Source organism: Eretmochelys imbricata, chromosome 2 (assembly GCF_965152235.1).
Source record: "Eretmochelys imbricata isolate rEreImb1 chromosome 2, rEreImb1.hap1, whole genome shotgun sequence".
Lineage (NCBI taxonomy): Eukaryota > Metazoa > Chordata > Testudines > Cheloniidae > Eretmochelys > Eretmochelys imbricata.
In genome coordinates, this window is record NC_135573.1 from 79,371,552 (window position 1) to 79,396,582 (window position 25,031).

The following is a 25,031-nucleotide window of genomic DNA, read 5'->3' on the forward strand; positions in this document are numbered from 1 at the left end:
ATCTGTACCCTACAGTTCAGAGTGAGGAGGGAACCCTGACAAACCCAAAATTCTTTGGCTTTAAATTACATTTAGGCAACAACCCAAACAATTTCAAAGAGAATTTGATGAAAACAGGAATGTCTTTGTCTACGTTTTTCACAGTAAAAAAAAAAAAAATACTGAACAGCACTACCACTGAAATAAAGAGGACTGCTTGGGTGAACATGTGCTCACCAATGGAAAAGGTTTGCAATCTGCCCCATGGATAGGATCTTTATTTTCGTCCTGGCTGTGTCTTCTAGGCTTTTCTCTTTGTCTTGTTTCTTGCAATATAACAAAATTAATGTTGATTACTTGATTATGTTATTTGATGTTTCTCTGGTTTATTTGTCTGTATTGTTTTCATTTCCATCTTACTCTGTAAAAATGAATAAAGATTTAATCAAGAAATATAAACAGAAAGTCCCTTGCACCAGCTTCCCAAACCCGCAGCAGCCGGAACTTCCCTTTTGATCTGCTGATCACCTGGCATGCTCTCTGTGAGAATCAGTTTATTTGTAAAACTAGATTATAAACTCTTTTGAGGAAGGGCCCAAGCCTTCTCATTGTTGTGCACAAAGCAGAGCATACTACTGGCACTCAACAAATAATAATAATAACTGCTGCTGCTCAGGAACAGTATTGCCAGAGGCAGGGAGGGAGGAAAGGGAGGAGTAGCAGACATTGAAAATATTGATAATCCTCAGAGGCCAAGACTTTTAGGGCTTACTAGAGAAGCTCAAAATTAGGGTAAAGCAATATTGTAGAGTCAGAGCTGCTTTATTTCTCCATGTGAATTGCATTAGAGGTATATTTAAATTGTCCTACCAGAATAGATTAATGATCCATTTCTAATCTGACATTTTGCCTCTATCAGTGACCAAGCTTGAATGCCTCAGAACATACTTTAACTCGCTATGTGCCCACTATATACCAAGAACTTTCCAAACAGTGAAGACAGATGGTCCCTGTTCTGTGGGCCTCTTGGACTAACAAGTAGACAGATAAGTTTCCAGAGGCAAGAGGAAAAGGGAAGGGGAATAATAATAGGCAGATGAAGCCTAATTTATATATGGCAGCTTGATTCACTGTAAGCAGCATGTCAGAGAGGGTTTTTAAGAGGGGTTTAAATCTGGATGATGTCAGGAAAGTTGTGTCAAGCATAGGAGGCCACGTGGAAGAAGGCATAGAGGTGAGCATGGGAGAAGCTGAGAAAGGGGTAAACAAAGCTAGGAACATTGGCAGGGCAGAGGAGACAGGGAGCAACCTGAAGCTTGACAAGGGAGCAGGATTGGGATGGGGACAGTTATGTAGAGCCTTCAGGGTTGTTAAAATTTAAATATGCAATGGCAGATATGGAGCCAGCTGAGAGGTTCAAAGATGGAAGTTACCCGATCAAATTGGCAAGCAAGGAACATGAGTTTAGTGGCTCTGTTTTGTGTGGACTGAAAAGAGGTGATGTGTGTGTCTGGGCAGTTCTTTCAGTTCCGTGGAGGTGAGAGAAAACAGCTGAGACCCAAACTTCAAAAGGGACTTAGGTGTTCAAATGCCTAACTTATATGGCATAACTCTTGAAAATTACTAAAAAGAAAAGGAGTACTTGTGGCACCTTAGAGACTAACCACTTTATAATCACTGGAATCCACAATCCCTGTGTTAGGCACCTAAGCTCACTATATTATGCATAGGGAGAGACAGGTGCCTGAGAATGGCATCCACAAAAGCCAGCACAAGAGGCATGGAGCCACCTAAGACAACTGATGGGAGATACCAATGAGAGGGGCAAGTCATAAGTCCCACTCCTGTCACCAAGATAAGTACTTAAGTCCAGACTGAAGAGAAACACTTCTCTCTGCTTGCAATCCACAACTGGCAATGCTCTCCTTGAGTCAGGTGCCTCAGCCATTCTTGCAAAAGTAGCTTATGTGCATGCCTACCTCCACACACAGCTGGGGCTGGAGAGGGGTGCTCTCTTATAATTTTTAGCTCAGTGGTTTTAATGTACTCATCCAGGATGTGGGAGACCCTGTTTCAGTTTCCCTCTCTGCCCACTGAGGAGAAGGGATTTGAACAGGGATTCCCATCTCTCAGATAAACATCCCAACCATTGGACAACAGAGTCATTCTCACTCTTTTGCTGGCCAATTAATATTAAATTAGTTAATGCAAAGTTGAACAGCTTCAACAGAAGAGATTGAGAGAGCCCCACATTAGCATATTGTGTAATCCAGTGTCTAGGGCACTTACCTGAGAAGGGGGAGACCCTTCTCATCATCAGGAAGGGGGGAATATTGAATTAAGACAGTGTTTAATTTGTGCCAGGGCTTGCTAGGGCTGAGTCCCAGCACCTCTAGGCTTGCTGCATCAGTTCTGAATGTAGAAAAATTGTTTGAGCCCCTGCACCTCTTTCATTACAAATTAAGCACTGAATTGGGGTTTCCCATATCCCAGATGAGTTCCTGAGCCGCCTCCTCCCACGTTTTATGTGGAGTTAGGTAAATTCTGAGCACACCTGCAGGTGAGATAGGTGGGGCAATCCCTATCTTCACCTGGTTTAAAGATTGAGCTGGGGCTTAGGTTAAAATAGGGGCCTAGATGCCTATCTGAGGCAGCAGCATGCCTGGTCACGGGCAGAAATGTAGATGCCTAGGGAACTTTTACAGGGGAAATGCACCTAATGAATTTAGGTAATTACAGGGTTTGGTGGTAGCTGAGTGGGTGTTCTGTGTATAGCAGTAGTACCTAAATCCCTTTGTGGATCTGGGCCTGAGTTATTTGTTGAACCTGGAGTACTCAGAGCAGGTGAGGCTCATCATCCAATTAGGCATTCATAAATAGGCCTGGATGCCTTTGACCAAGAGCTGGTAGCTATAGGAGAAGACTCTAGGTTTAGAGTGGAATTCTCCGTAACGCAAAGTGGAGTTTGGTATGTGTCTGATTTATCCCTGGGCTAAAATCCTCTATATTCATTTATCTCTTGCTCTTAAATGTGTATAGAACTATATGCTGCCTATCCCAAAGTTCTAGATGACCAGAGTGGTTTAAGGCACAGCTTCTATTTGAGTTGAAACATAAAGTTATAACCTGCTCACAGAGAAGGATGTTATTCCATTTGAGAAGGATTCTTATGTGAGTTGTGAGAGCGGGTTCCAATGTGGTTTTCTCTATACCACCATAGGCTTTATTTTACAATATAGTGTCATGAGCCAAGATAGTAATGAAGGAAACCTCTTCCTGATCTGAATTGTGATCAGTATGGTCTGAAATATGAGACTAGCTGGGCCATCATCTTGTGGATGATGCCAGGGAGGTTGTACCAAACATAGGGGTCCAAGTGAAAGAAGGTATAGAAGCTATTGTGTGAAAAGTTGAGGGAAAGGGCTGTTTAATCCACTAGCGTGGCACTGGACTGGCACTCAGGATACTTGGATTCTATTCATGGTTCTGCTTGTGACCTTGGGCAAGTTACTTTCCCTTTGTGCCCCAGTCTTCCCATCTTCAAAATGTAAAGCACTTGGAGCTCTATGGACAAAAAGTGTTCTGTAAGAGTTAGGTGGTAATTCATTTATTATAACTCTTATTCCAGCTAGTGTAACTACAGATTCATATAAACCTTAAATTATTTTAAAATCTTACTAAGCTATTTGCCTCAATAATATACTACAGATGTAAATGCCACAGTTTATCGATACATAAACTAACCCTCTTACCCACTGAAATGCTGATGCCTTTTTAAATTCGTTCAGGTGCCCTCTACTCCTTCTATTTTTAAAGGTGTCTGGTTTCTCCTTGTTCAGACAATTTATTATTTTATGTACCTCAATTTTGTCCTCTCTTACTCTTCTCCTTTCCGAATAAAATAGTTCTAGTCTTAATCTTTCTCTGTTTAGAACCCCCCCTCTTTCCCCCCCCCCACATGTTTCTAATCACTTTTATTGCCTCTAGCTATCTAATTTAGTTATCTATCACTCCTCCTCTCACTGGATGTTTTAAAGCTAGTTCAAAAGCCATCAGCGGGAAGGAAACTTAAGGATGGTCTTGTGGTTAAAGTGTATCACGAGGAGTCAAAAGTTCTATTCCCAGATCTCCTGCTATGTGATCTTGGGCTTGTTGTTTAACTGCTGTGTGCCTCCGTTTCCCCAGCTGCACAAGGGGATGATAACTTTTACATATGGGTGTTGTGAGGCTTAATTAACATAAAGTGCTGTTTGACTATTGGATGGAAGGGGCTGTAGAAGTGCAGCATATGAAATATAGTAATTTAATTTGTTTTTCCAAGATGCGGTTGTGTGTTTGGCTGTTGAGGTGTGTAATTCCTTTTTAACTCTTTAACAGCATATCATAGGAATGTTTCGTATCGGTTACACTAATGCAACATTAGGTTCCAAATAAATTCAGTTGGGTCATTTCCATTTGATGTTCACCATAAACATCAAAGAGACAGTCTGAATTACAAATTGGATAGGACAAATAGACTCATGATTGTAATGTGTCCTAAGAGAGCCCCCATTTAAGCCCTGTTGGGAGCGAAATACAGAGCAGTCCCTGATCCCCTATATAGTAGCACAGGGCCCAAACCTGTAAGGTGCTAAGTACCCTCCACTCCCATTCCTGCTTAGTAGGTTTCAGGATGAGGCCATAAGGACTGCTGGCTTGTCCCCAGTTTAAATAGACTAATTAACATCGTGGTAAATTAGGAATACCAAGCTCTTCAAAAGCACTATTAGGGATGACCAAACTAGTTGGATGCTAGGGACAACACAAGGGGTTTACAACCTAATTTTTAATGTGAAACTTGGGGAGACAAAATTTTGGTCGTAATTGAGGTATTTCTCACCTGCTCTATATCTGCCTATTCCTCTCCCTTCCCTTCGTCCTTGGCACCTCTCTTCTCCTGTAGCACTCTCAAGAAAATTCTAAGTGGCGCTACTTTCAGATCCTGTCTAGTTAGGATACATTGCACACGCACCCCCGCCCCGATTTGTTTGGTCTTTGTTCCCCTCGCTCTAAGGAGGGGGCCCAACCCTGCAAGATTTTTCACATGAGACTGATGAAGTCAGTAGGGTTACTTCTACGATTAAGGTTACCAGAACTGGCCCTAAGGCTGGTATCTTCTCTGCAACTCTAAAAGAAGAGGGGGTTGGACTGCATTGTTTAGCAGTGGAAGCCGGTGGTGGGGGTGTCTTTTTTTGTTTTTGTTCTTCTTCTCCCACCTCCACTGCAGATGAAGCTGCTGGGGGGGTGTAACATTTCCTGTGAAAATCAATGGAATCTATCAGATTCTCAAAGCTTAGACCTGTGCTTCCCTTTGCCTCCACTTGATGGGCAGCTGGCTCTGCCAGTCTCTCACTACTTGCTGTGACCATTATGTAAATCTAACCATGGACTATATTTGCTCTTTCACCCAAGCAGTTATCACACACATTTCCCTAACACTTCAAAATTATGCCTTCCAAACATTTCCTAACATAAAGTTAAAAGTCATCTATTGCCAAAGTGATTTTTCAGCCCTAGCGGGCATGTGTTTTTTTTTTTTTTCTTTTTTTGTATAGTTCAGATAGTTTGAAGCTCTTTTACACAGGCTGCCAAGGGTCAGTTGCTGGGTATATTCAGAAATATATATTTTTAAAATTACTCTGTGCCCTAAAATGATCTGTGATGTTCCCCTGTCATGGATTCCCTTTAAAACCGCTCATTTGAGTGTAACGTTTCCTCCCTTATGCAGGCTGTTGGACCACACAGGATATAGTACAAAAAAGTGGGTTTGTTTCTTCTCTCCCCACCCCACCTCTGATCCCAAGCCTACAGCTGCATCAGAGAGATGGCCCCTCATCCCACACTGACTTCTGGAGGCCACAAGCAGGCGGACCGTGTACCCTTGCAGAGCTCCAGTAAAGTCAGTGAGTGTGCATGCATAGTGATCTGGTAGGTTACAGCTCTGGAGCCTCAATCCTTCAGTCTCTCACCTAGTAAAGCTGCCAGTCCTCAGCCTCCAAACTGAAACACCTTGCTCATCATGTTCATATCCTAGTCTTTCTCCTCAGACTTTCCACTTCAGGTCCCTCTGCTCTCATTGGCCTCAGTGGGAACAGAAAAAGATCCTCCCATCCCTCTCAACCCTTTCTCTCAAGATTTTGGCATTTTTCTCTCAATACTTGTTTTCTCTATCCAGGCTTAAATGCTGTGCACCTGGTTTTTAAACTGATTAAAGTGGTTTGTCCTAAAATAGCAGTGAGATGATAAAACAAAACACATGGTGTTTTTAGGTTTTTAAACCAAGACTTTTGTCTCTTGTTTTCCACTTACTCTCTGGAGCATGTCAGCTTGATAACACATCCAGCTCTTTTCTAGAATCCTGCTAGTGTCCTTGATCTTTGTGAAGCGTGTTTCAGCACCAAAAAACTTGTCATTTTCCCCCTAAATGCCCTGCAATGACTTTTGCTTAAGGTTGCATTTACTGTCTGTGTGAAATGCAGCTGTGACAAAAACACAACTGAAACTTCAGTCTTGTGACTGGGCTAGTATTAAAGGGGAAAAAAAAATAAAAATGCCAACTAGACCAAAAAGTAGGACCCAGTGAAAGCCTTTTGGAGCAGGAAGAGAAACATGACAACTAACCCCTGCACTTTATTGAAGTAAAAATAAACCAATAAATGCCCTGGCTCTGGAGGAAAGAGAAGGGTGTGGCAAGAGGAGGAAACTAGTTTTTAAAAAAAGAAAAATATTAAAATCCTTAGCATCAAAATGGAACTACTTTAAGTATACCATAATTGCGTCACAGAAGGCATGCGTACCCTGAAACCAAAAAGGAGGAAGAAAGGCAAGACCAAACAAACAGTGTGATGAACCAAACAGGTGACCTTCTAGATTTCCATTTCCTGCCTTAGCAAAGGAAAGGAACATAAACTAAGGCAGGAAAAATGTAAAAATGGGAAGGAGGAAATCTAGGAGGAAACTTTCAAGAACAAATAGCCAAATACATCGAATAAGTTTGTTTTGTTTTTAAAAAAATCAAATATTTTCAAGAGAATTGGTGGGTCTGCTAGACTAGCTGAGAGTTAAGGATGCAATTAAAGATGACAAGGACATGGCAGAGGCTAAATTATTTTTTTTGCTTTGGCCTTCTGCAGGGAGGATGCTGGGAAGATACCCACCCCATACCAGCTCTATTCAGATAATAAAAATGGGGCCCTAAGATTGAGGTGTTGGAAGAGGAAGTAGAGGATCACAATGATAAAGTACCAAGACATCCAGCTCAGATGACATTCACCAAGAATTTTGAAGAAATTTAGGAATGAAGTGGTTGGTAGTGGTTAACAAAATTGTACTGTATCTCATTAAAATCCATTACCTTCCTGCATCAAAGAATGGGAGGATGGCAAATGTCTGTCTCTTACAAAGGTGTTAATCGTTGACCAGAAAAATTGGTTGAAAATAACTAGGGAGTTACAAATCGTTTAGATTGACAGCCAAAAATGTTCTCTAGGACTAATTTTTAATACATTTATTAAATATCTGAATGGTGAGGTGACAAATTTGCAAATGAGATACAATTATTTAGTCAAGACCAGAGAAGACTAGATAACTTCAAAGGAACCTACTAAAGCTCGGTGAAGGAGCACAGTGGAATTCAGTGTTGACAAATGCAATGTAATACAGACAGGTAGAAATACTTTGAACTATTCATATGTGTTACGGGGTTCTAAAAAACTGTACCAAATTGGGGAAAGACCTGGGCATCACTGTATACAAATCAATTAAAACCTTACATTAAGGGTGGGGAGAAGCAAACAAAACGTGAGGGCATATAAAGAATGGGATAGAAAACAGTTCAATTTAGTTCAACTATACAGTCTCACCTGGGGTGAGATCCTTACATTCACTCCAGCCCCATTGAGCCAGGTTATGGTGCTGGAGTGCCATAAAGGGGGTGGGAGGGTAGGGAGATGGCCATAAAGAGGCTCTCAAAGCCAAGGTTCCAGCTGGGGGAGGATTTCTTTAGTGCAGGTAGACAACTGTTAGGCTGCCTTCCAAGCACCTCTTGCAAGCTCTGGTGTAGGGGACCTGGCTGCAGGTGGGAGGGGGAGTGCTGCTGGCATAGCTGTGGAGATTCTGAACAGCACTGCAGCTCTCAGGGCAGCCTGGGGAGGCTGCTGTGACTTAGGCCCCAGAGTTGTCTAAGTGATGCTGGGAGTCTCTCCAGTCCCTGGAGCAGCCCAGGATTGGGAGGGCACATAGGTGGCTTAAAGCCAGTGCACAAGATGTGGCAGAACTCTCTTGAATGCCATTGTGGCACTTTTGGGGGCATGCCAGTACTTCTGTGCCAGAAGTACCGGAAGCATGTTCTGGCATTTCTTTCTTCCAGGATTCTCTCACAGCTCTCCCTCTGGACTGCGAGCTCTGTGCTGCACCTAAGAGGCACCACCCAAATTGTCATCCCTGCAATACAGTGTCAGTTTTGGTCACGTTGTCTTAAAAAAAGAAATAGAAGGTGCCCAAAGATGTGCTTGCGATTTATTTATTTATTTATTTTAAATCCCCCAGGAATACTCAGATGGAAGTCTAAATATTGGGACTGTTAAGGTTCGAGAGGAGACCTGTAAGGGAGAACGCACACAAATATGTACAAAATAAATAATGTTGTTGAGGAGGCGCACTTCATTTTAATCTTTCCTAGAACACCACAACAGGGGTGGTGTAACAATGGGAAAGCTTTTTAAAGAGTAGCTTTCTTCTGACCATGAACTTTATTAGAATATGGAAACTAGTATTATCCCAAAGGTGTGTTCTGCTTTTCTGAAGAGCTTCTATCCAGAACTCACCCCTTCACCCCCCTGCCGCCCAAATCTGACTTTGTTATAGATTTAAAGAAACAGTTCACATTCTCACCAAGAGGACATTTAATAAAATGGAATGTCCGCAAATTGAAAACTGATGCAAGGAAATGTATATTTTACCCACTTCATAATTTACCTGTGGATCTCCTGGACACAGGTACCACTAAGCGCAAGAGCTTACTATAATTCACTCAGTTCAGCTCTGGGTGGTAGCAATGGATGCCACCCATCTTCAGCAGCATGCCAGCCTTCTGGTCCTGGCTGGCATTGCTCGCCAAGCTATTAGGCATGAAGTCAGGGCCCTGGCCACGTTATTGCACACAATCAACTATCAAGATGGCTTACTTCATGATTGCATCTTAAAGCCCCACCAAAAACACCAGCTAAAGTCAAGATGCTCCTTTTCTGAAATAGTTGAGCCTCTCAGACAGTACATCAGACACAACCTTTCTAAGGATCAGCAGCAACCTGTGGTTGGATCAAGGACGCATTTCTTGGTAGTTGTGTCCTCTAGTCTCTCTGGATCAGCTCACTCATTCCCCTTAGAACAGCCATATGAACCAAAAGATCCTTCTTCATTACAACAGGATGTGTTGTTGCAGGCAGTTTAACTTGTTTTTACTGTTGGGACTGCTTGATGGTAGATGGATGTGCTTGAAGTCTGTGTGATCCTGCCATGATAGAGTGGCTACATCACTTCCCCAGCATCTAATTCATTGTGCCGTCAGACTCCATACACCAGAAGAAGCAGTGTGTAGCCTTCTGATGAACAGAGGTATGTGATTGGAGCTAATGGGGGAGAGACGACTGTATAAAAGTTGTTAAAAAGCATAAAAATGAGAGGAAGCGAGGAAGGAAAAACTGCACAGAAAAGGTAAGGAAATAGAGAACAGATGGAAGTGAGAAAATGGACCAAAAAAGGGGAGATGACCACAACTGCATCAGGATATGGGGGTGTGTGTGTGTGTGTGTGTTACACAAAGCCATCCTAAGGATCTAGGAGATTCCACAAAAAAAAGCCTGGGAACCGCTAATCGGTGGTTGTAACACTATCAGAAAGTTAGTCTATTTTAAATATGATTTATTTTTAATTGTGTTCTGTTGTGTTGGAGATCAGTAAACATGGAGCTATAAACCGACACACCTATAATAGACTTTAAATAAACTTGCAGCAAATACTGTCAAAATAATTCCAGGGTGTACGATTCTAGTAACCAGGGAGGAGAGCTTGTATATATTTTATGACTGCAAAGTAAAGTTCACGAGCTGTATGTGAAAACCTAGTTCATTCTCATGACATCTATTTTATGTTCCATGTCAGTGCAACAATGAAGTCAGAAATCCATCTGGTGAGTGATAACCTCCCTGCAGTTTTCGAGTTCATTTTTATGAGCTTGACCTTACCTCCTACTAGCCTGGGGTGGGCAAACTTTTTGGCCTGAGGGCCACATCTGGGAATAGAAATTGTATGGTAGGCCATGAATGTTCACAAAATTGGGGGTGGGGATGTGGAAGGGGGTTGAGGGCTCTGGCTGGGGGTGCAGGCTCTGACCTGGCAGAAATTAGGAGTTCAGGGTACAGGAGTGGGCTCCGGCTGGGGGTGCGGGTTCTGGGGTGGAGCTGGGGATGCTCCAGGCTGGGATTGAGGAGTTTGGAGAGTGGGAGGGGGAATCAGGACGAGATCAGGGGGTTGGGGTATGGGGGGCGGGGATCAGGAGTGCAGGCTCTGGGCAGCACTTGCCTCAAGTGGCTCCTGGAAGCAGCGGCATGTCCCTTCTCCAGCTCCTATGCAGAGGCGCAGCCAGGCAGCTCTGCACACTGCCTGTCCACAGGCACCACCCCTGCAGCTCCCATTGGATGTGGTTCCTCGCCAATGGGAGCTGCAGGGGCAGAGCTTGGGGTGGGGGCAACATGCAGAGCAGATCCCCTGGCTGCCCCTGTGCGTAGGAGCCGGAGATGGGCCATGCTGCTGCTTCCTGGAGCCGCATGGAGCGGCCCCTGACCCTGCTCCCCAGCGGGAGCTCAAGGCCGGATTAAAATAGTTTGCCCACGCCTGTGCTAGCCAGTGGGAAAGATGCCATGGATTTCAAAGCGAACAGGATTGAGTCCTACACATTGTCCCCCTATGGAGACTTTCCAATCCAGAGGCTACTTTTCCTGTTACAGTGGATTTTTTTAATCCTTCCTCCCACAGTGGTCACATTTCTACTGGAAAGTTTATTCTGCTGCTAGCAAATATTTTCATTGAAAAATGTGCTTACATGAAATCTTGAATGTTCTGGGATGGCCAAGAAAGAATTTTTTTTTTAAGTAAAGTTTTTGACTCAGTCCCACACGACGCTCTCATAAGCAAACTTAATGTAGTCCAGATGAAATTACTATAAGGTGGGTGCACAACTGGTCTAAAGACTAAACTCAGAGTAGTTATCAATGATTCACTCTCCTACAAGGAGGACTTATGTAGTGGGGTCTCATTGGGTCAGTCCTGGGTCTGGTACCACTCAATAATTTAATTAATGACTTGGATAATGGAGTGGAGAGTGCATATAAAATCTGCAGCTGCTAATAAGCTAGGAAGGGTTGCAAGCACGCTGGAGGACAGGATTGGAGTTCAAAATGACCTTAACAAATTGGAGAATTGATCTGAAATCAAAAAGATGACCCTCAATAACGGCAAGTGCCAAGTACTTCATTTAAGAAGGAAAAATTGCAGCTCACCTACAAAATGGGGATAACTGGCTAGGTTGTAGTACTGCTGATAAGATTCTGGGGGTTATAGTTAGGGCCCTACCAAATTCACAGTCCATTTTAGTCAATTTTGCAGTCATACGATTTTTAAAATGGTCAAATTCATGGTTTCAGATGGTTACGTCTGAAATGTCAATGTTGTAACTGTGGGGGTCCTGACCCAAAAATGGATCATGGGGAGGGGGTGTCACAAGGCTATTGTAAGGGTGTCAATCCCATGACTCTCCTACTTCTGCACTGCTGCTGAGGCAGGGAACTGCCTTCAGAGCTGGGCAGACAGAGCAGCAGCTACTGGCTGGGCACCACCAGCAGCAGTGCAGAAGTGAGTGTCACAGGGTGTGGGGGATGGGTTACCATAAGTCCAGGTTTTCCTGGAAGCCTCTACCCCAGTCACAGGCTTCCAGCTGTGGGGGTTCCTGAAGATGAGTCTGCAGGGGAAGAGGAAGTCCCAGCCCGAGCCAGGACTAGCAGCTGGAGCCTGGCCCATGGTAGGAGCCTCTGGCTGGGGTGCCCCCAGCCCTGCCCCTCCCCTACAATAACCACATTTCACAGTATCAGAGGGGTAGCCATGTTAGTCTGGATCTGTAAAAGTCTATAAGGTGCCACAAGACACCTAGCAGACCTGTCAAGGTTCCTTCCCCACTCTGAACTCTAGGGTACAGATGTGGGGACCTGCATGAAAAACCCCCTAAGCTTATTTTTACCAGCTTAGGTTAAAACTTCCCCAAGGTACAAACTATTTTACCTTTTGTCCCTGGACTTTATTGCTGCCAAGTGTCTAACAAATATAACCAGGAAAGAGCCCACTAGGAAACGTCTTTCCCCCCAAGCCCTACACCCCCTTTCCTGGGGAAGGCTTGATAAAAATCCTCACCAATTTGCATAGGTGAACACAGACCCAAACCCTTGGATCTTAAGAACAATGAAAAAGCAATCAGGTTCTTAAAAGAAGAATTTTAATTAAAGAAAAAGTAAAAGAATCACCTCTGTAAAATCAGGATGGTAAATATCTTACAGGGTAATCAGATTCAAAACATAGTGAATCCCTCTAGGCAAAACCTTAAGTTGCAAAAAGACAAAAACAGGAATATACATCCATTCAGCACACCTTATTTTATCAGCCATTTAAACAAAACAGAATCTAACACATGTCTAGCTAGGTTGCTTACTGACTTTTTCAGGAGTTCTGACCTGCATTCCTGCTCTGGTCCCAGCAAAAAAAACAAAACAAAACACAGAGAGAACCCTTTGTCCCCCACCCCCCCCAGCTTTGAAAGTATCTTGTCTCCTCATTGGTCATTTTGGTCAGGTGCCAGCGAGGTTGTCTTAGCTTCTTAACCCTTTACAGGTGAAATGGTTTTTCCTCTGGCCAGGAGGGATTTAAAGGTGTTTACCCTTCCCTTTATATTTATGACCCGTCCCCCAAATCACAGATAGAGTGAAATGCTGGCTGTGACTTCTTCCTGGAGCTCTAGGAGAAAACAGAGTTAATAGGACACATTCACCTCTAAATATACTACCAAGTATATAAAGACTAACAATATTTTCCACATCTCAAGGACAATTTTAACCAGTTGATTCTGGGAAACTTTCACGGGAGAATGCATCAGCCACTTTGTTAGACGCTCCTGAGATGTGTTGGATGTCAAAATCAAAATCTTGGAGAGCTAAACTCCACCAAATAATTTTTTTGTTATTTCCTGTGGCAGTATGAAGCCACTGTAGCGCAGCATGGTCAGTTTGCAGGTGGAAACGCCATCCCCAAACGTATGGGCGTAGCTTTTCCAGAGCGTAGACAATGGCGTAACATTCTTTTTCACTGACTAGTTGCTTTCCCTCTCAGACAGCTTCTTGCTGAGAAACACTACAGGGGGGAATTCTTGATCCAGTCCTTCCTGCATTAAACCTGCTCCCACACCACACTCAGACACATCTGTGGTTACTAGGAACGGTTTGTCAAAGTCTGGGGCCCTTAGCACAGGGTCAGACATGAGTGTCGCTTTAAGCTGGTTAAAGGCCTTCTGACACTCTTTGGTCCACCAAACAGCATTTGGCTGTTTCTTTTTGGTTAGGTCTGTCAGTGGGGCGGTGATTTGGCTGTATTGTGGTACAAATCACCTGTAATATCTACACAAAAACGTATCTCCCCATCTGGTTTGGGAACTAGCACGGGCATCTCCAGTGGTTCGCTGCCAGAGGGGCGGATTGCACCCATCCGTAGCATATCCTGGATCTCCCATTCTATAGCAGTTTTAGCTTGAGGAGACACCCAGAAAGGTTGAACTTTAATTGGGTGAGCATTACCTGTGTCAATGGAGTGGTATGCCCATTCAGTCAGTCCTGGGGTGGCTGAGAACGTCGGCGCATAGCTAGTGCACAGCTCCTTGATCTGCTGTCGCTGCATACGCCCAAGGGTAATGGAGAGATTCACCTCTTCCACGCCACCAGCACTTTTTCCCTTTGTAGTAGACACCTTCAGGCCACTCGGCCTCATCTCCTCCCTGGGCTGTAAACTGACAAACCTTTAATTCTCTGGAATAAAAGAGCTTTAGAGAATTAATATGGTACACCTTAGGCTTTCAGTTGGAGGTGGGGAATGCTATGAGATAATTAACAGCTCCCAGGTGCTCCTGGACTATGAATGGCCCTTCCCATGACGCTTCCATTTTATGGGCCTGGTGCACCTTTAAGACCATGACCTGGTCCCCTACTTTGAAGGAACACTCTCTGGCATGTTTATCATACCGGGCTTTTTGCTCTTTTTGAGCATCCTTTAGGTTTTATTTAGCAAGGGCTAAAGAGGTTCGGAGGGTGTTTAGTAGGTTGGTTACAAAGTCCAGAATGTTAGTTCTTGGAGAAGGTGTAAACCCCTCCCATTGCTGCTTTACCAACTGTAATGGCCCCTTATGGTTCCTCCCTCCACCACGCGGCCATATACAAGTTCAAATGGTGAAAACCCTAAACTGGGACGTGGTACAACTCTGTAGGCAAAGAGCAACTGCTACAACACTAGGTCCCAATCACTGGAGTGCTCATTTACAAATTTACGTATCATGGCCCCCAAAGTCCCATTAAATTTCTCCACCCGGCCATTTGTTTGATGATGGTAAGGGGTGGCAACCAAGTGATTCACCCCATGAGCTTCCCAAAGGCTTTCCACAGTTCCTGCCAGGAAATTAGTTCCTGCATCTGTGAGGATGTCGGAGGGCCAACCTACCCTGGCAAAAGTGTCTGCTAGTGCCTGGCACACACTCTTAGCCCTGGTGTTGCTTAGAGCTACTGCTTCTGGCTATTGGGTGGCAAAATCCATGAAAGTCAGTATGTACTGCTTTCCTCTGGGTGTCTTTTTCGGAAAAGGACCCAGAATATCCACAGCTACTCGCTGAAATGGAACTTCAATGATGGGGAGTAGCTGGAGAGGGGCTTTGACCTGGTCTTGGGGTCTTCCCACTCTTTGGCATACCTCACAAGACCAGACATAGGTAGAAACATCCTTGCCCATTCCCTCCCAGTGGAATGACCTCCCCAAACGGTCTTTGCTCCTGTTCACCCCAGCATGGCCACTAGGATGATCATGGGCTAAGCTCAAGAGCTTTACCCGGTACTTAGTTGGAATTACCAACTGTCTCTGAGGATGCCAGTCTTCAAGGTGTCCACCAGAAAGAGTTTCCTTATATAAAAGTCCTCTTTCTACAACAAACCTGGATCGATTAGAAGAGCTGAGAGGCGGTGGATTGCTCCGTGCCACTGTCCAAGCTCTCTGGAGGCTTTCATCTGCTTCCTGTTCGGTCTGGAACTGTTCCCTTGATGCTGGAGACATCAGTTCCTCATTGAATTGTGGACCTAGGCTTGGTCCCTCTGGAAGCGATGTAGGGGATGGGGCTGTTTCCGTTGACTGTGAACCACTCTCCGCTGGTGCACTATGTTGGGGTTCAGGCTCCGGCTGAGACTCTTGTGTAGGGTTATCGGCTGCTGCCCGTTCAGGTTCGGTGGGGCCCTCTGGTGTTGGGGTTGCAAGTACTGGATTCGGTGCTGGCAATGGGTCTGGTGCTGGTTGTTCCACCGGTTCCGGTTCTGGGACTGGCTCTGTCTGGGTCTCTGGGACTGGATCCTCTACTGCTGTTGCAGACGTTGGCATGGGGTCTGGGTCCATCACCTCTGACCAGGTCCTGGTAGAAGTTTCAGGAACAGAGCTAGAAATGACTGCTTGTATAGCCTGGCTGCGGGTGACCATTCCCACCCTCTTGGCCCACTTCACACGATTAGCCAAGTCTTCCCCCAACAGTATGGGGATGAGATAATCATCATAGACTGCAAAAGTCCACTTTCCTGACCAGCCCTTGTACTGGACAGGCAACTTGGCTGTAGGCAAATTGAAAGGGTTGGACTTGAAGGGTTGAATTGTCACTTGGATCTCTGGGTCTATTAAATTTGGGTCCACTAAGGAAGCATGGATAGCTGACACTTGTGCTCCGGTGTCCCTCCACGCGGTGACCACCTTCCCGCCCACACTCTCACAGTTTCCCTCCGCTCTGAGGGTATCTGGGGAGTATCTGGGCCTGAGGACCTCTGGTGTGATTCCAGTGCAATGAACTGTAATCTGTTGGGGTTCTTGGGGCAGTTAGCCTTTACATGCCCCGGCTCGTTACATTTAAAACATCATTCAGCTGACGGGTCACTGGGGCGAGGTGGGTTGCTGGAGAATGGTGTGGCAGGATGATAAGGTGTCTGGAGTATTCCTTGGTGTGTAGTTGGGGCCTTGGGCTGCCCCCGATAGTAGGGTGTGGTCTGAGGGTGTCCCTTCTAGTATGTGCTTCAACTGCGACCAGAGTTGTACCTCTCTCCTCCCTCCACCCATTTTGTTCTGGCTTGCCCCACCTCTCTGGGACTGCTCATATCGATCAGCATAAGAAGCAATACTTTCTGGTGAGTCCATTTCCTTATCCCATAAACACTGTTTTATTTCCTCCTTGGACATAGTCAGGAATAACTCCTGAGCTATCAAATCATACATTCCATCAAAGCTAGTGACACCCCTTCCTTGGACCCATTTATCTAACAGATCCTTCATCTGGTTTAGATAAGCTACATTACTTAATCCAGGCCCTCTCTTAAGGGTTCGAAATTTTACTCTGTACGTTTCAGATGTAATTTGAAATTGCTTTAAAACCAAATCCTTGAACTTATTATAGTCAGAAGCCTCATCAATAGGTATCTTATTGAATATGTCCAGAGCTCTTCCAGTTAATTTTGCAACCAATGTGGTGGTTATGTGAGCTTCAGGAATTTTATGGAGAGTGCACAGTCTCTCAAAGGTGAGAGAATATTCAGCACTATCACTGGATTCATCATATTGTGGACATAGTTGCTCCCATTTGTGGATTGTTGGGGAAGGATGGTTAGGGTTATCCAGTAGATTCCACTCAGCCTTTGCCTTCTCCAACTCCAGTTCATGCTTCCTGTCTTTTTCCCTCTCCTCCATTTCTTTTTTCCTTTGCCTCCATAGCTTTCTTGTGGGCAGCCTCTTAGTTTTTTTCTGTCTCTTTCGCTGCCTCCAATTCTCTCCCGTGGGCAGCCTCTTTGGCTGTTTCTGCCTTGGGCTCTGTCATGTTTGCATCTCTGTTTTTAACTAAACTTACACCCGAGAGTTGGAAATAAAACAAACAAAAACTTGGCTGTCAAAATATATATATATAGGTTGTGCTGTAACTGGATACCTATGTTCTCTGGTAGTGATGATAGCCTACAGAAAAATCAGTGGGTTTTTTTGTTTTTGTTTTTTTTTAAAAAGAACACCTTTTGTCTCCAGGCAAATAGACAGAAAACCCCTCTAGTTGCTCTTCAGTTAAGAGGGAAAAAAAAAGAGAGAGGGGAAAAAAAAAACACAGACAGAGAGAACCCTTTGTTTTCTCTTCCCCCCCCCCCTCTCCCCCCAGCTTTGAAAGTATCTTGTCTCCTCATTGGTCATTTTGGTCTGGTGCCAGCAAGGTTACCTTAGCTTCTTAACCCTTTACAGGTGAAAGGGTTTTTCCTCTGGCCAGGAGGGATTTTAAAGGTGTTTACCCTTCCCTTTATATTTACGACAAGACTTATTGGAGCATAAGCTTTCGTGGGTGAATACCCACTTCGTCAGATACTTTCGACGCAGTGGGTATTACCCACGAACTCTTTGCCACATTTCACAGGAGAGTTCACAGACCATGAAAACTGATGTGTTTTTCACAGCCGTGAATTTGGTAGGGCCATAGTTATAATGGATCACAAATTGAATGAGTCAACAATGTGATGCAGTTGCAAAAAAGGCTAATATCATTCTGGGCTGTATTAACAGGAGTGTTGTATGTAAGACATGGGAAGTAATTATTCCTCTCTACTCAGCACTGGTGAAGCCTCCGCTGTAGTACTGTGTCCAGTTCTGGAACAGCACACTTAATAAAAGATGTGGACAAATTGGAGAGAGTCTAGAGGAGAGAGGGGGAGAAAATTGATTAAAGCTTTAGAAATCCTGACCTATGAAGAAAGGTTTAAAAAAACAAACAAAAAACTGGGCATGTTTAGTCTTGAGAAAACAAGACTCTGCGGGGAGGGGACTGATAACAAGTCTTCAAAAATGTTAAGGGCTGTTAATAGAGAACAATTGATCACCATCCTCTTTGTGTCCACTGAAGGTAGGAGAAGTAGTAATGGGCTTAATCTGCAGCAATGGAGATTTAGGTTAGATATCAGGAAAAACTTTATAAGGATAGTTAAGCTCTGGAATAGGCTCTAAGGGAGGTTGTGGCATTCCCATAATCAGAGGTTTTTAAGAACCAGCTAGACAGACATCTGTCAGGGATTGTCTAGGTTTACTTTGTCCTCCCTCAGCATAGGGGACAGGACTAGATGACATCTCAAGGTCCCTTCCAGCCCTACACTTCTGTGATTCTGTAGCACATTCTATCTAAAGAGCTCAAAATGCTCTGCCAGCTTTAATGAATTAAGCATCAGAGTACCCTTGAGAGACTGATATTAAATTTCTATGAGTCTGTGATTATTATATTTATATTCTGATAGTGCCCCAAGGTCTAGGGCTCCATTGTGCTGGGTACTGGACAAACACGAAGACAACCACTGCTCTGAAGGGCTTGCAATCTGAAGACAAACAAATGCAAGATAGTGGATTGTGGATCAACATACAAGCAAAAGGTTATGGTGAAGAATTGGCACAGCTTTGTTCATTACATGTATTGTAGGTTGTTTTTGTGGGGATTAGCAATAGGTTGGAAGGAAATAGGAAAAGGAACAAAAAGGAAGCTTGTCACCTGTCTAGTCAGGATCAGTTGGCTGGGTTTTATGGGCATCATGGCAGAGGTGGAGAAGGTGGGGAATGGCAGAGGGCAAGAGGGTTGAGGAGATGGAAATACTGTGATAAGGAGGAAAGGGAAGAAGAGGAGGCAGAGGAGAGCTGTGGAGGGAGCTATTGGAGAGCATGGGTAGGTGAGAAGAAATCAAAGGGGAACATTCAGAAAATTAATAAGTCTAGGCTACCCGAAGTTCCTGATAGAAACCAGATAAAGCTGAAAATCTAAGTGTGTGAATGCTGTATGTGCTCAGTCCTGAGGAGCAGTCCCTGGAGCCCACTCCCTGCCTTCAAGCAAGGGCAGAGAAAGAGTAGCAGCTCAACAGACTTTCAGAAGCCCGAGCAGATGATAGGAAGCAGGGGCATGAGAGCCCAGTGTTTCTATGAAAGAGAAGGAGTAACCTGCTTTGGTTTTATGTGTGTGGGGTTTTTTTTTGTTTGTTTTTGTTTTTTAAACTGTTCTGATAATGACTGCTTGAATGTTCTTCTTTGTATGTGTGCTTGTTTGATGAGAAATGTGCAAAGGCATTTGGGGACTTGTGGCTTTGGTGCAAGGCAATTGGCAATTAACAGAACATAACTTGTCTCTGGCAAGTTATCCTAGCACAGAATTCCTTTTTTTTTTTTTTTTTAATAATTAAAATTTGTTTTGAAGCAACTTGATTTTTCTAAAATGCAGGAAATTGAAGTCAGTGTTCCAAAATGTTCCTGTGAATGGATTCCTTCTCTGCCACTTTCCCCCTCACATACTCCTTTCGCTCCCTACTTCTGTTCGTCCAGTATGCTTTGCAGTGGCTTTATGCCGTTTGCCATGGTGGGGAGGCTGAAATGTGGCTTGGAAAGAACTTGGCAGGTGGGTCTGTACGCATATATTGAGATGCTGTAGCCCATAGAAAAAGGAGAGACCATGGGCTGCATCATCTCTTTCCCATACACACCAGCAGTGTCTATTCAACTGGCTCTTTGAGCCCCAAGGTGCCATTGGGGCACTGGAGTAGCCAGCTGTTGTGACGTTCAAGCAGGGATGCGAGGAGGTGCAACAGGGCTATAGGTATATGCTTGGTGATGGGATGGGGGAATATCTCCTTTCCACAACTTTCAAATTGGTTGTGGACAACAGTGTTCTTCCAACAAGTTTTGGCTGGTTGCAGGGGGTGCGGGAACTGATGACACAGGAGGAGAAAAGAGCAAAGTCTGAAGGTACATTGAGCAACAGCTCAGTGGATTCTCTCCCTCATCCCCCCATCTTTTCTTTCCATGACAACCCATGCCTAATATGTGTTTAGCAGCTAGGCTCACTAGGCAGGAGCAAACTGCAGTTGCAGCCTCCTTCCAAAAGATTCCTCTATTGCAGAGGGAGCAGAGTGCTAGGTCTTTGTGGGGTGAAAGAGAATGAGGTGAGCCTGGGGAAGGCTGAGGAGAGACTGGTTGGAGGATCTTAGAAGGAATTTGTGGGAAATAGGGGAGCCTGGAAGGCCTTCATGTAGAAGCCTTGAAGGGGAAAGAGAGGAGCCTGGGCATTTAGTGGGAAGGTGAGAACTTGGCATGTTATCTAAAGACTGCTGCCGCTCAAAACCAGAGCCAGTTAAAGATGGCACCATAAGAGGAAAGGCAGGAGAAGGCCACAGTAAATGCTTGGGAGTTTTTGTTTTTTCCATGTCGGACAGCCAGATAGAAACTGGTGATGCTGGAACTTTTTTGGGGTGGCAGTGAAGGGAGGCAGGGTGGACTTAGCGCTTTTGGAGCGATCTTCCTATTGTCCTCCATCACCTTTTGGGGCAAAATTACTCTACTGGATAAGGCTGCCAAATGCATGAGTCATGTAAGATGTGTACTGCTTGGGAGCCCTGTCTAAAGTCCAAATCTTGGTTCTACAAGCAAAGCTAAAACAAAATAGTCTTCCTAGCAGAAACTCTACAGATGTTGAAGAGGGGTGCAGGAAAGGAGGAATCGCTACAAGCCAGCAAGTTGGGTGCTGTGTACTTTTTGCCAGCAAATCTCCTTTACCTAGGCTTTGTTTGTGGAACCAGGATTTGGACACAAGAAAACGCTGCTAAGTGGTATGCATCTCAGGTGACGCACGTGCATCTGGGCAGCCCTGTTGTCTCCCTGCAGCAGGAATGTCATACATACAGCAGGGCTGTAAGAATTCGCCCATGGTGTTTCCTCTTGTCCATTAGAGGTAGCTGTGATGGAGAAACTGCAAGAAGCCAGGCTGCCTCTTCCTCCATTTTGTGCTCTCCTGGTGGATCTGTGGGTCAGGGAACAGTTGGAAGGTGAAATGAGCGCAGACTGGGGGATAGGATGGGTTGCAGAGGTTGAAAGGTGGGCAGGAGTTGAAAGGGGATAAGGACATAAGAAGGAAGACCAATGGGAAGCAGGGACAGAATGAGAAAAGCTGCTCCAGAATCTTCTAACACTTATTTGCAGTCTATCAATCTCCAAGACCCACCCCAATCCCTTGCCTCCTCAACAACCCTCACCTGTTCCAGCTGCCACAGGCTCCCTTCAGCTACCTGCCTCTTACTGTCACTGGCTCTCATGTTTGCTCCTGGCTAACCCAACCCCCACACTGACTTTCTGAGGCCTGAGGGATAGAGGTCCTGTGTCTATGGTTAGAATGGAAGAGAGAAAAGCTGAGGGCAAATAGTGACTTGTTTTTATCTAGAGTATCTATCTTGTGATTATCTAGAGTGAGAAATGGCAAGCATGGAGCTGCACACGCTAAACTATATTGCACAGCTACACTGAAAGCCTTTGGACACCATACTCTACAACAGGGGAGTTTTCCACAGGTCAAGAGCCATCATTTTCCAATATTGTTCAGCTTACAAACATATGGTTGGATGATTTTTAGACTATTTGCCCCTTTTGGAAAACCTCTACTAATCAAATCTCTTATCTGCGGAATGGTAAATTCTTGCATGAAAGTGATACAGATCTTGTTAGAGCAGCAGCAGTACCAGTATTCTTGGGGCTTAATGCCCATGATCTAAAAAAAGTAGCTCAACAACTATGACTGCGCAGAGCAAGAGGAAGTCCCATGTTCCCCAGTCTAACCTCTGAAGAAACAAAGCCAAATATTTGATATGGCTGATTTTACTGGAAAGCGTTTAGCTCTGGTGCCCAGATTACCAGTGATTTTTCCCTGAAGGCGTATGCATTTTGCAGTGAACATAAACATCATAGCATGGATCATAGTTCTCAGACGACTGCAAATAGCTGAGGCAGAATACCTCTTTTTGGGCTGTATTAGCTGATCAATACTATGTACCTGCGGATGCAAAGATGTGGGGTTTCCTGTGGGACTAGGAAAGAATGGGTCTTATTGGAACAGAATTTTTTTCACAGATTCCAAGGTCAGAAGGGACCTCCTGTATAACACCTGCTACAGGACTCCCCCAAAATAATTCCTGTTTGAACTAAAGCAACTCTCTTGTCTAAAATGGCAGCAGGAGGAGCAGAAAGAGGTGGTACCACTCAGCTGGGTTGTGAGAGATCCAGCGTTCAATTCCCTGCTCTGCCTGATGTGGAGGAGGCATGTGAACTTGGGTCAGCTATCTCTCCACAGGTATACCCTAATCACTGGGCTAAAGAGTATTCTTGGGGATTTGGATCCAGGGGATTTTGGTTGGGTTTTTCTTTTTTGACTTGTTCATGAAGTGTTGGTTTGCAGTCATCAGCAGTATGTCTGTAATGCCCATGTGACAAACCTAGCCACTTCATTATCCAGCAAATCTCTTTCAAAACTGATTGATTACATCATTAAGAGCTATATTAATGTTCATTTCTTGTGTCATTTTTTACTTGAATAGGATTTCAGGGGAACTTGGAGAAGTCTTTTTTTTAACATGGTGTAGGAAACTGCATTGCATGTGTTCTCCGCTACAGCTATTGCTGTCTATATTGTACCTGCTTCTTTCTTGACAGACTACTTCACATTGAGTTACCTTTGAAGGTTCTTTTTTACTCCGTTCTAAAAAGCAGGTAACAGTTCCTAAATGTAAGCCGACCCCAGTATGAATAGGTAACAGATGACCGGGATTTTATTTTTGATACGTTGTCCTTTTGAGAAGGAATAGAAATATAACGTCCTTTATTGGAAGGAATGGGTCTCTGAGGATGACATGGATGGTGAATCAAGTGCTGCTTTGTCTATTACATCAGTGAAGACTTGTTTATGAATGTCATTTCAACCAGCTCCTCTGCAGAGGTTTGGCCTACATTACTGACTTGGCTCAAAAAACAGAGCCACATGGTTAACGGAGGTTATATCACTGAACCATACACAGGAGATTTGCCTGATACAGTTAGAAATTATTGAAAAATTCTATTTTGGTGGGAAAAAAATAAAAATTTGAGCATTTGATATTTTTGATGAAAAGAATTGAAAATTTTCATTTAATTTTTAATCTTCACTTTGTTTCTGTTGTCAAAAATTATTATTTATTATAATCCCCTCCTCTAACATCTTTTCCTTTTTTTCTCCCATTGGAAAAGGTTTGGAAAAAAGAGGGTGGGGGAAGAGGGAAGTGTGTGTGTGTGGGGGGGGGGAGTAGTAGGGGAATGAGAGAATGTGTGGGTTTTTCCAAATTTCTCACCTTTTATATTACTACTTTGTCACCTTTTTCAGTGGGGGGGGTGGGTGGGAGTGAAAAATGAAAATGTTGTTTCCCTACCACCACTTTTCCCTTCTTTCCAGTTGAAAAGTAGGAGGAAAAAGTCTTACTTTCTCTCACTTTTAACTTTTTTAGAACTTGTATCACGATTTCCAGTGGGGAGGGAGGGGGGATGGGGAGTGCGGGGGGAGGAAACTAAAAACCGTGAGAAAAGGTGGACATTTTCCCATGATTTTGAAATTAAAAAAGATGGGGGGGGAATCTATATTTAAAGTCGTTTTAAGTGATTTTGTTTGGTTGACACTTTTAATAGAAAACAAGTTAGTCTGCTCTAGATATTGCAGTCCTCCGTCTACAAGTGTGGTGGCCAGTTCAGAATACCTGTGTTAAAACTAAAGCATGACGAAATAAGATTGTACGATTGGCTGGCTTGTTAGAGGTACAGTGGAGTGAGGTAATGTTCTTTGTCCTTGGACTTTGAGATCCTCCATGAACTTTGCATTCATGGTGAGACCGTACAAAAAGCTAACATCACCTTTCCACACTCTTCCCTCTTCTCCCTCCCTCCCTCCCCCCTCCCCCCGATATAGGCCTTTTATAAATGTATTTGCAGCATGAAGGTGAGCCGTTATTGATCTATTCCAACTGGTGCCTTGAGCAATGACTGCTCGTTCCTTTATAAAAAGCATTTTTTTCCTCTTGAATATGCCTATGTAGTTCTGCCATGTTGTTTATGTGATTATCTAGCAATGAACCCCTCTGTACTTGCTGAAATAGTGGCATGCTGGAAGAAAAATACTGTACAAGAGTGAGCTGTGATGAATCTGCTGAGCAGTCACGGGCTGGCAGAAAAAGAAAACGTTCTTTGGCAGTTGGGGTGACAGTTGGTCAAGAGTGATTCGTTGAGGCAGCGTGGTATTTGAAGGTAGTTATGTTTGAGAGCCAGTGGGTAAGGAGCTAGAAAAGCTGTTCCTAAGCTGACTTTATTAAAAACCGACCTAGATGTGGAGCTGTGTAAAAGTGGAACAGCAACATGAAGGGGCCACAAAGAATATGTTGGGTAGTCCTTAGCCCTGGCCAGGGGACCTGCAAGATACCCAATTACCTCTAGGGCTGAAATGAACTAAGAGGGAAACTAAGTTAATGGCGACCTTTTCTCCAGCCCTAGTCAAGTCATGTGTCAGAATGGGACCCATCAGATAACAGAGCTTAGTCGTCATAGCAACTGAGGTGCCTCTGAGCTGTGGTACGCTTGGTGCTCTACTAAGTACTAAAAAGGGCTGGTCTGCCACAGCACTTCAGCACCCCCATCAGGTGAAGATGATTAAAAAAAACCTTAAAGAACAAGCTTGCTCACGAGATGTGCACCGCTTCCTTGTTTTAGCCAAAATATGGTATGTGAATTCTCTTCTTGTATTATTTCAGAGTGACCAAAGCTAGGAAGTGCATGTGAAATTTGATGTGCTG

The 25,031-nt window shown here is 44.2% G+C and overlaps 1 protein-coding gene across 1 annotated transcript in view; it reads left to right on the forward strand.

Moving 5' to 3' along the window:
- The window catches only part of KCTD1 (potassium channel tetramerization domain containing 1), a 137,414-nt gene that overhangs the window by 9,695 nt on the left and 102,688 nt on the right, over positions 1-25,031 (forward strand). The gene's annotated exons all lie outside the window — the stretch shown is intronic.